The sequence below is a fragment of the Maylandia zebra genome, linkage group LG17 (genome assembly GCF_041146795.1).
Source record: "Maylandia zebra isolate NMK-2024a linkage group LG17, Mzebra_GT3a, whole genome shotgun sequence".
Taxonomy (NCBI): domain Eukaryota; kingdom Metazoa; phylum Chordata; class Actinopteri; order Cichliformes; family Cichlidae; genus Maylandia; species Maylandia zebra.
Genome location: NC_135183.1, coordinates 32,107,873 through 32,125,923, shown reverse-complemented (window position 1 = coordinate 32,125,923; position 18,051 = coordinate 32,107,873).

Sequence of the window (18,051 nt, the reverse complement as noted above, 5' to 3'; positions counted from 1 at the left end):
AACAAAGCAAAACAAAGCTTATAAAATCACTCTATATATTTCTATTCTACTCTATACAGGAGTAAATGGGAACTAAAGGCTTAAATCAACAAAGAAATTCATCTAATCTTTTTATGGCCTTTTGTTTAGCCACACAAAAACAGCTTTCTAATGAAGCTTATGCGGAAGTTCAGCAATTAAGATCTGTAATCGCTTTTCAGCTGCTAGTCTGTTCTTCATATTACTACCGCTACCCACGCTGTCTAGCTCAATACTCTGCTCCAATCATCTTCTTGCGTGCCTGCTTTGAACCAATGAGCATCTACGCTGCAGGGTTTAAATCTATGCTCTCTGTCATTCTCCCTTTCAGACTGTGCTTTGTGCAACTCATCTCCTACCGGAGTCTAATCTCCAAATACACTGATTAATTACGTTTAATTTTTCCTAATGATCTCTCCTCATTCAAATGAAGTTAAAGCTGAATTTCATTCAGACTTTTTCCCTGTGAAATGGGGGTGTGAAAGACACACAGAGAAGCAGCAGTACTGAAAGTAATTGAAGAGTTGCACGAGGACACATATTGGATGTTTTCTTTGCAACAACATCAGAGATATTGGTAAGCTTTTAGTATTGTACCACCTATGAGACACCCTTGAATAACCTGCATGTTTAGTCACTTAACTCTGCTCTCTTCTTCTCATTTGTATTGGCTGACTTTATTTGACCTTGGTTCTGTCTGAGTCCCATGCTTCTCTACCTGGCCGCAATCCATAACAGTCTGGAAGCATGCTGAAGCAACACATGTACACGCTGTTCATGCGGATACAAGTATTTAGACAAACCAGATGACCCAGTATCTCCATCTGCTCTGGCTATAAATGTAGATCCAATTTTAAGCAAAGTGCTGCACACTGAATCCCTTCTGTTACACTCTGTCAGTGTACAGCAGTGATTCAGCACACACTCCACAGGTAATTGCTCACTTCAAAGACAACAAGCATTAATAACTCCTTTGCTCTGGAAATCACGTCACCTTCTTCCCCCCCTTCTTTATTTCCTCACTGTTTACATGCCCCTTTCCTCCTCTTTCCACTCCTTTAGGTGATTAATTTGTTTTGCGTTGTCATCTTTCAGCCGCTTCCGCTTTTCTTCTTCAGTTTTCTTCTCCTGCTTTTTTTTCATCCCCCGTTTGCTTTATTGTACTTGAAGAAGAGTTTAAGGAAGTAAAAGATGCCAGAATGGTAGAATATGGCTGTTTTACTCAGTGAAATAGAGAGCAAAACACTGACTCGAAGAAATAAAAAGAGTCATTCTTACATACTTTTTGCTCTCACATGGGTAATTAACTGGGTGTCTGTGACAGTGTGTTTCTCTGGATGTCATTGTGGATTAAAAATCATAACATTTCGCAAACAGACAAATGAAGATTGGACTGAGAATAGAGAAATAGACATCAATAAGACAATAACACAACTGCCTTCGGCTCCGTGCTTTCCGCTGATTAATACATTGCTTAGCTGTAACTGCGTTTAGCGTAATATTGACCATTAATCGAGGCTAACAGGAGGGTGGAAAGAAGATTGTTTGGATATATTTTCTTCATCAGCTGCTGTCACAATTTGTCATCCCGAGAGCCACGGCAGATTTGAATCACATCATGATGAACTGTAAGTAATATTTTCTGGAATTTGGCAATGATTATTAAATAGGTGACAGTGTTGGTTTAAACCCTGGGCTGTGGATAATTCTAGACAAATATGAGCAATGTCTCCATGGCAGTATGTTGCAGCTCTCAATATAACTCTAAACCATGGTTCATCCCTAAAGTATTCCTGAGAGTAAGGTGAATAATGACTACTGACAGCATTTATTGGTTGCAGGCCTCATGCTCCTCTGTTCATTGTTTATTTGAAAAATGAATACAGTGATGTTGTGAGCCATCTAGCTCCGTAGCTCAGTTGGTATGCTATACCCAAATGGTAGGCGGTTAGCCGCTAGCTAATGCCTAGCTTTAACCACTAGCTAGAGAACACAGTGGAAGATTTAGCAGGAAAGAGCCTTATTTTGTACCGTGGATTTAGTGAAGACCAAATTCAGAGATAAAACTAGAGAATTTGTTATTCTTAATCGTAAACTATTCTAAATGTAAGTTCTTTTCAGTGTCTTCATTATTTGTTGTTCTGTGTTCTGCCAAAAGCTCAAAAGCAATAAAAAAAATTCTAATAAAAATCAAACACATTATTTTCATAAACAACAATGTGCCTTGTATTGAATTCAAGATGATGTGTTTTTATGAACAGCACTGTGAAAAATTCTTGAGCCACCCCCATTTCTTTAGATTTTGCTTGGAAAATGGGAAATAGGTGATTTATTGAAAGCATGCAAAGAGATACAGCATATAATAAAAAACCAGAGATTGTACAATTCCAATGAGACTGAAAATGAGCAATATTTGGTACGACCATCTTTTTCAACACAGCCTGAACTTTCTCTCTTATGTTTGGCATCATTGTCATGATGAAAAATGAAGCCACTGCCAAACAGACGCTTTCCAGATGGTATTGCATGTGGATCATGTAATATCATCTGTTGGTACTTTTCTGTGTTCATTATTCCATCATTTTTGACAAGATCCCCAATTCATATTGGGGCCTTTACTGATGGCTGTGGACACTGTTCTACCTCTCTTTTGACCTCCTCCACAAAATATTGAAAATATTGACACTGACTTGAACCAGAAATGTAAATTTGGATTCAATTATCCATAACACATGTTGCCACTAATTTACTTCACTGTGTGATTCATAACTCATCATTTCTCCCTTTTTTTTCTCTTGACAGCCAGCCTCCGACTGAGACCATTTTCTGATGAGGCTTCCGTGAACAGCAGCTGGAGCCGCTGCAGGGCCAGATGCATTTCTCAGGTTCTGTGTCAGGTCTTTGCTGGATTTTTTTCCTATGACTTTTAAATACTGTTCATCTGTTGTAGATGGGTTTTAAGCCTGACACTTCTTCTCTTTAATCCTCAATTTGTTCACTGTCCTGTTTTTCTAAGTATGCTCACCACCCTGGGACATGCCAGTGTATCCGTCATTTCTGGCTGCATTAGTATTCTGTGTGGGCTGTGGGTGTAAGGTGGGCTACAGTTTCTCTTAAAAGTATCACATAAATACCAACAGGGCAGGACAGAGTTTACTCAACCTTTACTCCAATCTCTTCCCAACTGACATTCAGAGCATGTCGAACTCTAAAAACAGGCACTACTAGTTAGGAACCAAATTTACCACTCAAAAGTGACCATAATAAATACCCTAAATGTTACACATAAATTAATAAGGTGAGGTAAATGATAGTAAAGTAAATAATTATATAATAATCTAGGACAGGGCTTGCAAAATCGCTAGCCCGACGTCCCGGGGCTAGCGATTTTTCCAGTCGGGCTACCAAAATCTATCTCTGCCCTGCCCGTCGGGTTATTGTAGGAAGGAAAAATATATGTCAATGCTTTTGCATTCTTTCGGAAATGTAGCTGGGTAATTATGTCATTGGCATCGGTGAGCCACTGTCAATATGTGACATATTGAAATCGCGTTTTGAATTTGCGCTTGTTTTTTGCTTTCACTTTGCAATCGTGCGAACTGTGTATAGAGAGCGACAGCACTGATTGGTGAGTGATGATAATTTGCGCACCAATTCCTCTGACATCGTCTTATCAATCGTTAGCTTACTATGCAAACATGACAAGTGAAATCTCCCGCAGCAAGCTTAAACATGTGAGAGGTTGATCGCGCAGAGAATCGCTGACCGTTATGTGTGTGTGTGTGTAAAAGCAGCAGGATATATATTTTAGTTCTGCTGAGCCAAATAAGAGAGGTCAGGGTGAAGAAGTGACAGCCAAAGAAAAGCTTACCACAAAACGGAAAAGTTATGACAAATCAGACTATAAGACAAAAAGAAAGTGCAGCTTTATGGTTTCATGGACAAAAGAATTTCTGTGGCTGCAATATGACGAGCTAAATAACCAGGGGTGCACATAAGTGGTCCGCAGGTGTGCATTCGCAGTCAAAAAAAAAAAAAAAAAAAACGCGCACGAGATATGAAGTTGCAACGCGTGTTTGCATACATAAGATTTTCTGGAGGAGGACAGACATTTGTTTAGAACTCTTAAAGATGTCGAAGAAGCTCCTTTAAGCAATTACTTTGGTGTTCCTCCACCTCCAAAGAAATGTCAGAAGGAGTCCGAACCACAAAAGAAAAGTGGTTGCAGGAGGTGAGCTGGCTTCAAACAAATGATGAACGCACAGAGATGTGGTGCGGAATGTGCCGTGAAAATCCCACTCTAGCGGACAAAAACAGTGATTTTTATATGGACGCAAACGCGCGTTGCAACTTCTTATCTGGTGCGCGTCTTTTATTTTGACAGCGAATGCGCACATGCGGACCACTTATGTGCACCCGTGTAAATAACATAATGTTCTGCCGGGTGTGTTGTTGGTTTTCTCTCGATTTCTGAGTCGACAAGCGCCTTTGTTACCGGGACCAGTCATTTTAAGAAAGGCCCCATTAGAAGCCATGAGAAATGCAAGAAATGCATTATTGCTCAGTCTGCAATATCTTTCCCAGAACAAACACCAATTGCAAATAACATACTAAAAATAAACCTGAAAAATCTGTTTAGAACAGCGTACTATGTTGCAAAGAGTGAACTACCACTGGCAAAATTTAGCAGTCTTTGCAAACTTCAAAATGCAAATGGCCTAGATCTTGGTTCCACTTGTCTTACCGTGACTTCAGCGGAAATTTCAAATTCAGGATCTGACACAGACTGATTCATGTCCTACACAGTTCTTACAAGTTCATAGAAATTTCTGTTCAATTAGAACCAAGTATTTGAGTTGATGATTGTAATTTTTATACAATGTTGTAATTTGTTTTTCAACAATTTTTTGATTAATGTTTTGTTTCCTTTACAATATTATACTTTAATGTATAATATTGTAAAGGAAACAAAACGTCAATCAAAAAATTGCTCTCTTTTTTTATTCGGGCTACTTAGATTTATTTTGGGCTACCAAAAACTGAAGAGTCCCTGCCCGAAGGGCTACCAGGGATTTTGAAATTTTGAGAGCCCTGTAGGATATGTAAAAAGCATGCAATATTAGTGCAAAACATATTATGAAGCATACATTTATTTTATAATCTATACAACTTCAGTGTGTAAATAAATATGTAAATACATATGCCAAAACTAAGGTTATGTCAGGGTCCTGGGTCTGAGCGACCCAGAATCCCTGAGCAGTTATGGACTAATATTATAATATATATTTTGTATTGCTGTCCCTCGTTATCCCTGCTTGTGTGTGTGTGTGTGTGTGTGTGTGTGTGTGTGTGTGTGTGTGTGTGTGTGTGTGTGTGTGTGTGTGTGTGTTTCTGCGGGCGCCTTCAGGCCTGGTGGGTGTGGCCCTGCTGGCGGACTGGCCACACCCGAAGCCACACACCTGCTGCTGATCAGGCCTCGTCGGGGGAGCTACTTAAGAGAGTCTTGGAGCTCCCACCGGCGTGGGATCATTTCGTGAGACTTCCCGTCAGTTCTCCAGCTGGTCTGTTTGTGAGTGTGAGCTTACCAAGTGAACTGAGGGTACTAACTACTGCCTCTATTTTCCCAGGAAGGATTGCTGGATGAGAGGGCAGCAGACACAGAGTGCACTGGCACGAGGGAGCAGACACATGGGCACAAACACTGGGAGAAGACACGGAGTGGAAGTCGGGAGCACACGGGGATGTATTATTGTTGTGTATCAGTTCCATCACTGTAAATAAATGCATAGAGCACCGCGCCTGGGTCCTCCTTCCCCACACCCCCCACGGTTTGCCATGCCAAACCGTGACAGGTTACACCAAGATTTTAGCTAATAGCTCCCTGGGAATCACCTTGTTGGTGCAAAAAAAAAAAGGTCTAACTGTTTTGGAGATGACAAAAAAAAAGCCCTATTGCTCAAAGCCAAGAGTCTGGAGCCCAAGCTCAAGAGTCTGGAAGCAAAATATCAAGAAATGAGGGGTGGCTGTAGACTTTGGATTAGTTTTTTAGATTAGCTACTGCAATTATTTCCATCTTACTACTTGAGGAGTTGATACATATCACTATTAGGTAGGCACAACTAAATAAAAAACAGACTGGACATAGTAATAAAATCATCACACTAAGTTCTAATAAAAGTTCCAAATTAAACCAGCATGCTTTCTATTCCTCTAATGGCCATATCCCATTTCAGAGTTGTTACCATCATTTCAGCGCTTTCCTCCAATGAGATAAAATAACAAGCCAGAGAGGCAGGCATGGTTATCCAACTTATCTTCCTTTCTGTTTTCCCTCAGGACCAAAGATTATAAAATGGGAGTTTGAACAAAGACAATGCAAACTTTAGTCAACCTGACAAAAGCTTAAACTAAAGACATACTATCCCTTAGGCAACATAGCTGTACTCCCTGTGTGGAGTGCACCATGAGGTCACCAGGACAAGTTATCCGGGACCGGAAATTTCCTCTACCAAGCCAACACTATTCCAGGGAAGCTCGGTGTTTTCAGTGCTGCGAAAGAAAATATAGATACATTCATTTAAAAATAATCTGCACGAATCATTTGACCTCCTAAGGAAGCTGCCAGATGAGTGGTGTTAAGAAAGACCCTTGCAGATAATAAGGTGTTTAAAATAATATGTGCAAGCTGGGGCCAGATGTATCTTTTTGTGCTGTATCTTTCCCCAACAGAGATAAAAGCAGGAACATCCAGAGTAAATCATATTTAAATACAATTCTGACTGGCTGCAAATGTTTCTAGCACTGATCAGAGTCTGTATTAGTAGTCTACTTTGTTCTATGTTTTCTATTTTTAAGATTTAAAAGATCAAGACAACAATGCTGATATTGGCTGTGTCGCCAGTTACTATTCCATAAAGGGGGAAAACTGGGGAAAGCAGTAGAACAGTTTTCCACAAACCCCAAATAGCTCTGTCTCGGAGATATCAAGGCCAATTCCATAACTTCTTCAAGATGTCAAAATAAATTTCAGTGTTGTTGTGTAAAGCAATTTCAGCATATGAAACCATTTTAATTAGAAGGACTGTGGTTAATTACTGCTTTGGTCTGCTGTTTTTAAAAGCGCTTTACACTGAGCTGTGAATATGAAAATATCACAGACTTATTTATTTGCTGGGGTTTTATTTCCGTTTGAAATGCTTCATCTTTAGTTTATTTTAGATGACTTGCCCTTAGATTTATAACTTGACTTCCCTGAAAATGTTGAAGAAAATCCTGACACGTGTCCAAACTTTACCTGTCTTTCTACATCAGCTCATCATTTGCGAACCATAATACGCTTTCATTCCACATTACTTTATTTCACAGCTGCACAAGAAGCAAACCAAAAGTGACAGCATTCTGGAAATAGTAGAAGGAACATCTTTGTAGTTTGTTCCAAGCAGAATTGCATTGACCTAAGACTCTCTGCTCCCTCTGCTCCTCTGCAGCAAAATGAGTTCTTCTTAACGTCAAAGATAGATTGAATTCAAACAGAAGAGAGAACATTTTATAAAAGAAATAAAAGCTCACAGTGCATTTTTATTTTATAACTTACACAATTTCCTCAGTGTGACTTTTTTAATATCCAATCTGCTCTCATTAACTTCTCCCTCTTTCATGTAAGGTGGCTTGAAGCTTCTATCCTCACTTCTGGCTTTCTCCCTCTGCCATCGCTCCATTTTCTTAACTGCAGTTATAGAATAAGTTATATTATATATATTATATATATATATTCTTTATCTATTTTGCTGTTTAGTCCTGTTCTCAGTTTTTGGTTGTTAAGAGTTTAGTTCCATCGTCTCGTGTCTTTTCCACCTTATTAAGTTCATTAGTGTCTCTTGCACCATTTAGTAATCGCTTTTTACTTCCTGTTTTAATTAGAAACTATTGTCATTTTTTCCCTCATCTTATTTTCTCCAGTTGTTCCTTGCATCTGTCTCCACTTCCCTTTTCCCCTCAGTGTGTGTGCTTTAACCCGGTCAGTCCTTTGTTGCTGGCGGTGCTTTGTTATCTCCCATCATGTTTCTGGTTGGTTTGGTTTCCTATCCGGTCGTTAAGTCTGACGTCACTAGCCGTGTCTGGGCCTAAACTCCGCTGCAGGTCCATATATCAAACGATCACTATGGCATTACTGAGAGTTGAAAACTGTCTAAAGTCTTTCATCTTTAATAAAATGATCAGCGTTCTGCTCTACCAGGTGTAACAATTGAGTTTAACATTCAGGCATCCATGAAAACGGAATTTATGACATTTAACTGAGTTAGAAGTTAGCAGGAAGTTAGCTTGCTAGCTTCTATCTAAATACAATATAGCATGTCCTGACTGCGGGGTTTTGGAAACAAATTAAAACATACAGCTCTGTTATCACTTCCAACATAAATGAAGACAGAAAACTAAACAGCAGTGACGTTTGTAGGATTACTGAAGATTGGCTAGCTGGTATATAATGATGTGCTACGTGACCGCTAGCGACACAGCTATGTTAGCATAATATAAACAAGCTAACTTTTTTTTCCACTCGATAAGTTAACGTGAGTGTTCTCGGTGGTCAGGAACAAATGTAATCGCATGGCAAGATGCTGTAAAAGGACCAAACTTCAGCCAGGAGAACAACTTAGATAATCCATCCACAATACAAGGTTAGTCATTCATATACTGCTGCATGGGCTGGGCTGTAGTTACATCCTAAGGTTTTAAAAACTGAGCTTAAATAAATGATTAGCGGTAATAAAAGCCGAGGGAGGTCAACAGTGATCACTGACTGTTTTAGGAGCTTTTTGAGATTAAATAGAAGAAAATACAAAACATTAAACATGTTAACAACACAAAAGCCATATTAAACGCAGACTACTTTAGGCCCGGAAGTAGGATTCGTCACGTCATCACTTAACGACTGGATTCTCATGATTTTCCTAAACCTTCTGGAATTTTGGACGCAATATCTTATGGATTATTTTATTAAAAGTCCACTATAAGTTTTCATTCTGCCTGTCCATATATAGCTCTGCATTTATTTATTTATAAGTTCCTGTTGTTGAAGCTTGTGTCAGCTTATTTATAAGATAATGGTGATGAGCGTTGGCTGGAGATGCCCCCCTAACAGACTCTAGAATTGCCACTGCCTAGACCCATGCCATCAAATATAGATAATAATCTCCTTTTGACTAAATGATGAGTCATTTTGAACTAGCTTTGTTCTCAGAAATGTATGGTGCTTGTCGTCTCCTGGTTGAATTTTTGTGTTGCTAAGCTATTCTACAGTATGTCTAGGAAAATGAGAGAATGGGCTATTCTTACTCAAGTATAGCAAGGAGCTGCAGGCTATATTATGTACTGCACTGAGTACACCCAGATGTGTTCTCTGGCTCTCAAGTGTCTTACATTTAACTTAAAATGGTTTCAATCACCTTAAACATTCAAAAGTTGCATCAGCCCAAGACCAGGAATGAATTCTCCACTGTGTTAACTATCTGGTTTCAGTGTTTCCACTCGTTTTTCTGATGCAATGGCCCTGTCAATAACTAAAATTAAGCATGAAATGGAAATCTTCAACATGCCCCCTTCAAAGAGTAAATTTGGTTTAACTAATAACACAATAGCACATGTTAGACTGAAGAATCTGTGTAAGGAAAATAAATTTTTCTAGGAGTGGGGTAGAGTCTGTGTAGTGCACCAGAGGGAGAAGGGTCTCACCTTTTGATAACAAATAAAAATAAATATAAATATATGTATATCAGAATCTGAATGTTACCCCGGATAGCTGGGATAAGCTCCATTGATACATAGTTTATGGATAATTATGAGTTTGAGGCAATATGGGAAAATGTGACATTCACAGACTTAAGGTTTTTGGCAAATGTTGCAGGGCAGGGTGATGAAAATAGCATGTTGCTTTGCCTGCAGACAGTCCAACACAGATAGAAAAGACGAAAAATAATCACTTTCACTTCACCATCACCTTCTGTTGTAACATGGTAAAAATCCCACTTAATCCTGATGTTGCTAAAAGTTCTCACAGAACCTCTCTTGCACTTCCTTCTGCTACCAAGGAGACCATACTGTGGAGGCCAGCACTGTCCAAACATACCACAGCTGTTCGTCTGTCCACATTACAAGACTGCTCTGCCACTGATAGGCAGATGGGGGAGGATCAAGAAAGAAGGAAACATGCTATGATGAAGAAGAGACGTTGTTACAAGAAGCGTTGGGTTCATTATGCTAGACCTGTGGTCTTGCTTTGTAGAACTTAATGCTGTTAAGGCTAATGCCTAATAGAAGGGAGATTTCTTACTATTGTTAGAGGTTATCCTTCTCTTGTTGTCTGAGAGCTGAATTTAAGTCAAAGTCAAAGTCAGCTTTATTGTCAATTCTGCCACATGTACAGGACATACAGAGAATAGAAACTACGTTACTCTCAATCCCTAGATAAAATAGCAAATGAACATTTAAATATAAGAGTGATTAAAAATGCAAGTAAAATAATTAAAAAGTAAAATTTAAATAAATAAATACAATACAATTTTTACATATAACAAGAAAGCTATACAATATACAATATAATGAGTAAATGACATTGAGTGCAAACCAGGCAGAGTAGTGCAAATGGAGATTTGGTAATGTACGGTAAGAGATAGTGTAACAACAAAGTCTTATGAGGTAGTGGCAGTCCAATGCTCCACAAAGTGACTGGTAACTGGTGCAGGCCAGTGCAAACATATACCTTAATAATATTCTCAATTGATTGTGTACCAATTCTTGTCTCTCCAAATCAAGACCAATCATTGCGTATGCGATCTGGACGCAGTTTTAGTTTCAAAACTACTAGTGCAATGTTACAAAATGATGAACATAATTCAGTCTTTTTTTCCTTTTAAGCCAACATTTCAAGCTGAAATATGAGCCGTGCAAGCTGCTATCACTATTGCTTTCATTGCCACTAAATGCTTTTTTACCCCAATTTTTGTATCTAATTCCTGTTTAAAGCAGAGCTGCTTTTTGCATGTTTCATTTATCTCTTTTGTCTATGATGACATCGTTAAGCCTTTAATCCAAGGACACATAAAACAAGGAACATGCTCTGCAGAACCCAAATTACTTGTTGAAGATGTATCACATGTCATTCCATTTAACTGGATATTCCAAGAATCATTGGTCTGTGTTATGAGTCCACACATAAATACACAGCTCCAGAGGAAAATATGTCTCAATTATCTGCAAATGCAATAGATTCTAAAGGCTGTGGATTATTAATAAAAAACTAAATTCAATACTTTGTATTTGTTGTTGTCCTTGGTTTGACTTCTTATTCCCTGTTTTCCCACTGCTCTCTTCCTCATCTATGTGGTTCTCTGTCTATGTGAGCAGTAGGAATGCCATTTCTTCCCTTCTTGCCTAGCTTAATTTGGTATCGTACAGGAAATCTCCTTCAGTGTTGCTTAATTTTATTCAGGTTTCCAGGCATTGTTAGTGCACAGCTTTCCCATAATACCATTTCAGGCTAAGGTCTGAGGCCTTTTACAGGGCCATCCGGTTGTTCAGTGATGACGCGACGAATCCTACTTCCGGGTCTAAAGTAGTCTGCGTTTAATATGGCTTTTGTGTTGTTAACATGTTTAATGCTATGTATTTTCTTCTATTTGATCTCAAAAAGCTCCTAAAACAGTCAGTGATCACTGTTGACCTCCCTTGGCTTTTATTACCGCTAATCATTTATTTAAGCTCAGTTTTTAAAACCTTAGGGTGTAACTACAGCCCAGCCCATGCAGCAGTATATGAATGACTAACCTCGTATTGTGGATGGATTATCTCAGTTGTTCTCCTGGCTGAAGTTTGGTCCTTTTACAGCATCCTGCCATGCGATTACATTTGTTCCTGACCACCGAGAACACTCACGGTAACTTTTATCGAGTGGAAAAAAAAGTTAGCTTGTTTATATTATGCTAACGTAGCTGTGTCGCTAGCGGTCACGCAGCACATCATTATATACCAGCTAGCCCAACTTCAGTAACCCTACAAACGTTACTGCTGTTTAGTTTTCTGTCTTCATTTATGCTGGAAGTGATAACAGAGCTGTACGTTTTAATTTGTTTCCAAAACCCCGCAGTCAGGACATGCTATATTGTATTTAGATAGAAGCTAGCAAGCTAACTCCCTGCTAACTTCTAACTCCGTTAAATGTCATAAATTCCGTTTTCATGGATGCCTGGATGTTAAACTCAATTGTTACACCTGGTAGAGCAGAACGCTGATCATTTTATTAAAGATGAAAGACTTTAGACAGTTTTTCAACTCTCAGTAATGCCACAGTGATCGTTTGATATATGGACCTGCAGCGGAGTTTAGACCCAGACACGGCTAGTGACGTCAGACTGAACAACCGGATTGCAATACCTTTCTTTATTCTTTGTTAATTTTCAGCCATTCTGCTGTAGATTTGCTATTGTGACATTTGACTCTAGAGTAGTCAAATGAGTACAGACAACTAGAAGTACAGAGGACTTCATTGTCAGCTTAATGACTGCAAGGTGCCCAGGTCCTGCTGCTGCTGCAAAACAAGCCCAAATCATTATCCCTCCACTGCGCTACAGTGTGTTTATGCTGATATGCTGTGTTTAGATTTCTCCAAAAATGGTGTTGTGCCTTATTGCCAAGCATCTTCACTTGGGTCTTGTCTGTCCAAAGGCCATTGTTCCAGAGGTCTTATGGTTTGTTCAGATTTAACTTTGTAAACGTAAGTTATGCTGCCAAGTTCTTTTTAGAGAGAAGAAACATTCTCCTGGCAACCCTTCCAAACAAGCCAAACTTGTTCAGTCGTTTTCTAATTGTGCTGTCGTGAACTTTAACATTTAACATGCTAACTGTGGCTTGCAGAGTCTGAGATGCAGCTTTTGGGTTTATTACAGTTGCACAGTCTGACCTTGGGGTGATTTTGCTTGGACTTCCACTCCTGGGAAGATCATCAGCTGCCTTGAATGTTTTCCTCTTGTGAATAGTCTTTCTCAGTAAATGATGGACTGAACGATGGACTTTAAATTATTTGGAAATGATTTAATAACCCTTCTTTAAGATTAAGCACACTGATGTTTTTCCTCTTTGGCACTCTCTTAGTGCACACCTGATGCACACAGAAACTGTCCGACAGTTTCTCAAGCACACTCTGCACTGTGGATTTTATTTTTTATCTTTGTTATCATAAAAATAAAAGCTCTTACTATGCAATATTGTACTAAATGCTACTTTAAATGTTGTACTGCTCTAAAAATTTGCAATTACGTTGCACACGTTTTTTCACCCACTGCTTCAACATTTTGATATAGTTGTTTGTTTTTTAATAAAAAATGATACAATCTAATATGTCAAGGTTTTTTATGTTGTATTTACCTGATTTTATCACCTGCTAAAGACCAGATTATATACCAGTATGTTCATGCATACTCTGTGATTTAATCAAGCTCACAAGCCTAAACTGCTGTGGGAAGTACTCTGATTTCTGCCACCCAATGGGCCATTTGTCAGTGTTGCCAGCCAGCTTTATACAGCAGCTGTCCCAGTATAGTGGACAAAAACATAACAAAGAAGATAGAAATCATCCATATATACACACACTCATGCAGTCTATTTTAAGAACCTCAAACAGTTTAGTTTATGGGCTTATTCGCTGTAGTTTTAAGTAGAGTAGTCTTATAGTTACACCTTAGCTAAACTGCAGTTGGCATGCATGGATATTTTTGGAATAATTACTTCAAAATATTAAGTGTGATCTTTGGAAATAGTTTCCATGGGATGTAATCATCTAACATCGGTGTTCTGGGTTAGAACAAGAGCTCAGCAGAAGCCATAAAAGGAGGCTGTTTATGATTTTATAGTCTACAAATCATTCATCGCTGTAATAAACCTGACTGTGGTTCAACTGTACTTGCAATATAGAAAAGAACTTGTAACTTTGCATAGTCAAACTGTGAAAGAGTAAATGGTCTGTATGTCTTAAGCCAAAGAGGATGTTTCTGCTGATTCCCATGAAAGTTTAAAATATGTCTGCAAAACATTCTCCTCTTTTCTGGAGGCTGTTTCCCCCCCCCCATCCCAGCTATGTCCAAAAACATTTATTCAACCCACATCCCTTCTCATCACTCATCTCATCTTCCCTCACTATTTTCACTCATCCATTTTCCATTTGTATATCCTAGACTTTTTTTTTTGTCTTTTTAAAATCATTTTATTCAGTTTATTCTTTTCCTGACCCTTTATTTTAGCCTCTCTTTTCTCCTCTTTCTGTTTACCTTCCAGATGTCTTTGAACATGTCAAATTTATACCAATGGTAATGTAGCCAAGTACAGGATAGGGTAGGGGAAATTAAAGTAAGATGGAGAGAATGGGCCAATAGCTAGATTCGCAGGAGGGATAAAGGGAGTTGCGTGGAGAAGAATGACTGGAGCCACAGGTAAAGTTGTTATGAATTGTATTAAACTATTTAGCAACAATTTAACAGCATTTTATGAACAGGAATGAAAACATAAAATAAAATACAGTGACAGCAATAATAATAACAGTCAGAATCCTATCTGAGCTCAGATATGTCAGTCTTGCCGGCTTAATAGTCAGTGTTCAGTCAAGTCAAATCCAACAGGTCAAAAGTTTGTGATTGGTGCGATTTCGTCCTACCGCACTGTTGCAATTGTTCGTGAGAGAAGAGCAACCTGCCCTTCTGGGCCAACTCAGAATGGCTGTGGTTCGGTTCGGTTCGGTTCAAAGGGAAAGGCTCGCCATCTTCCTCGTCAGGAAGAGATCCAGGTCTCACGATCCCATAAAAAAAAACCTAGCCTGTAAACAACAGGACTATTACTAATTCAGTTCACACTCTAATGATATACATGGCCATATGTAAATAATGTAAGTGCTATAACAAAACAAGCACAAAACATTAATTCTAATTTCTAACTATAGTCTATACAGTGCATCTTAATCATGAATGCAATCTTTAAATCACAATCAGCTTATTCTATCGTCAAGGTGCACATTTCTATCAGAAATCAGAAATAAACCATAAACTATGGTAGATTATTTTTTTACAGTATTGCCCTTTAACTGAATTACAGGAGCATTGCTTTACACTGCATAGCAATGAAGCAATATATTATTTACACTCAATGTACAGAATAAAATTACCAAAAGAATATACAAAAACCCACAGGCTGTAGTTTTACAGTATGTGGTAACGTATCAGCACAGTAAGAATACACACGGACATCTATCCAGTGCCGCTCGAGCATCAAATGTAACAAAATAAAATAGATTCATGACCTTTAAGATCAACATTAACTTATTCCATCATCTAATTTTAGTGCATTTAATATTCAACAAGTAATACTAGAACATCATCAGCACACAAGCTGAGTGCTCAAAATGGCTGAACTCAGTGAGAAACCCCGTGTGTTCTCCCACAGTGAAAACGTGGTCAGCTACAGCTATGAGCATTAGGCTAGTTAGCTTTTCAATTAGCCTGATTCGCCCAGTCCCAGTTTAACTCACCAGCACACTTCTAATGTTCAACTCTCAGAGAGGATCTTGTTCAACTCTCAGAGAGGATCTTGTCCAACTCTCAGAGAGGATCTTGTCCACTTCATCCGCTCCCGCGCAGATCTACAACATTGAAATCGGGCCATTATATTCCCTGTTAACTTCTTGTTAGCTTTTTAGCTTCAAGGTTAGCTTAACAGCTTCTGACTCACCGCGATGGTTTCAAGGTCCGAAATGTTCACAATAAATCAGGTCCGTTTCTCCAAGGTCCATGCAGATCTCCGGTATGGATATTTGCTCAATTTATCAAGTTAATAGTTATTTTCCAGCGAAAAGCTTGGCGGTGAAAATCAGTGATGGTCTCGTGCACCTCTGTCTCTCTCTGTGTCTGAGCACGTGACGGTACAGAGCAGGGGAAGGCGGGGCTTGTTCCTTCCTAACCAGTAGGGGTGTTAAATATACTCTTTGGGTTTTATTCTTATATTTATAGTATTTATCTTTTATTATTGATTTATTTTTGATCAACTCAGTGATTAACAGAGTAATGATAAATCCCAATTAACAATAACATGTTGTAGTGCATTACTGAGTCGTGTAAACTCACTGGGTTACATCCTCCCCTCTTAAATCTCATGCACGTCCCCGTGCATGGCTCTGGGGGAATAGGTAACATCATGAGCAAGGGAGTCGATGAAAGCTTTGTTCAATCCTTGAAAGAGTGATTTAACCACTGTTACTAGTGGGTTACCTAGCTGAGGATAAGTGAGTCTTTGGGATGGTTGGCGAATTCTTTCAGATCTTCTGATCTGTGTTTCTGTTTGCAAGGTTTCAGGTTCATCATCGTTTTCAACTTGTCTTTCAGGTGAAAGTTGATGAGTTGAGTTCTCTGACAACGGTGAATCTGACAAACTGGTCGACAAAACATTTTTGTCTTTTCGAGTGTCTGTTTCAGACTCACTTGGTGTGTTATTTTGTAGGCTTGTGTCACTTTCACTTGGTGATACGTTTGCTCCACTTTCACGTTCTGTCTGAGGTAGGTCTGTTTCACGGTCCATTTCAGGTAAGTTGGTGTCAGTTGAACTTCCAATTTCGCCTTCAGGTAAGTATGTTTCAGTTTCGTTCTCAGTTTCCTTTTCAGGTAAGTCTGTCATGTCCGGTAATGTGTTAGGTTGTTCGTTATCATTTACAGGATCTTTGTTTTGTTTGAATCCTTGTGTTGGCGGCATGGCGCATACTTGGTAGAAATGTCTGTCTTTCACTTGTGGAGGTTCAGGGTAATAAAACTCATCTTCCTCTTCCTCAAGTGTTTGGTCGGAGTCAACTTCCAAAGCTGAACTTTGTCTTGTGCGTGGTCTGTTAGTTTTTGTGACTCGCTCGGGTTCATGCTCTGTTGGTGAGAGAAATCCACAGGGAAGTAACAGATCTCTGTGGAGCGTTCTGTTGGGTCCATCTCCGTTTTCTGGTTTTACAGTGTATACTGGTAAGTTTTCCATTTGTTTGGTAACAATATACACTGTTTGCTCCCATTTGTCCGCTAATTTGTGCTTCTCTCTCAGGCGGAGATTTCGAACCAAGACTCTGTCTCCCACATGTAGTGTGGATTCACGGATGATTTTGTCAAACCGTTTCTTGTTTTTGTCTGCTACTTTCTGGGAGTTTTTGATGGCTATTTCGTAGCTCTGTTCGAGGTAGCTTTTCAACTGCTTGACGTATTGAGAGTGAGTCAACTGTGGCTTGTTTGGCTGTGGCAGGCCAAAGGCAATATCAATGGGCAAGCGAGGCTGTCTACCAAACATTAACTCATAAGGAGAATAGCCTGTTACATCATTTTTTGTACAGTTATAAGCGTGAGTAAGTGGTTTTACGAAGTCACGCCAGTGATGTTTCTCGGTGTCTTTCAAGGTACCAAGCATACTGAGTAATGTGCGATTGTATCGCTCAACAGGGTTGCCACGAGGATGATAAGGACTTGTTCGGACTTTGCGGATACCGAGCAGAGAGCACAGTTCTTTGATTGTACGCGATTCAAAGTCTCTCCCTTGGTCGCTATGAAGTCGCTCTGGAAAGCCATAATGAACTAAGAAGTTCTCCCATAAGTTCTTTGCAACGGTGGTGGCTTTCTGGTCTTTGGTTGGAATGGACACAGCATACTTTGTAAAATGATCCGTGATCACTAGGACATCTTTAGTGTTTTTACTGTCTGGTTCTATTGAGAGGAAGTCCATGCAGACTAGCTCCATGGGCCTGGAAGTTTTAATATTTACCAGAGGAGCAGCCTTGTCTGGCAGGGCTTTTCTACGGACACATCTCTCGCAAGCTTTCACTTTCTTTTCGACATCAACTGCCATTTTTGGCCAGTAGAAACGTGACCGAATGAGTTCCAGTGTGCGTTCGACCCCTAAATGCCCCATGTTGTCATGAAGATTAAGCATAACTGTAGGGCGTAAGGAATCAGGAAGGACTAACTGCAACAAGGT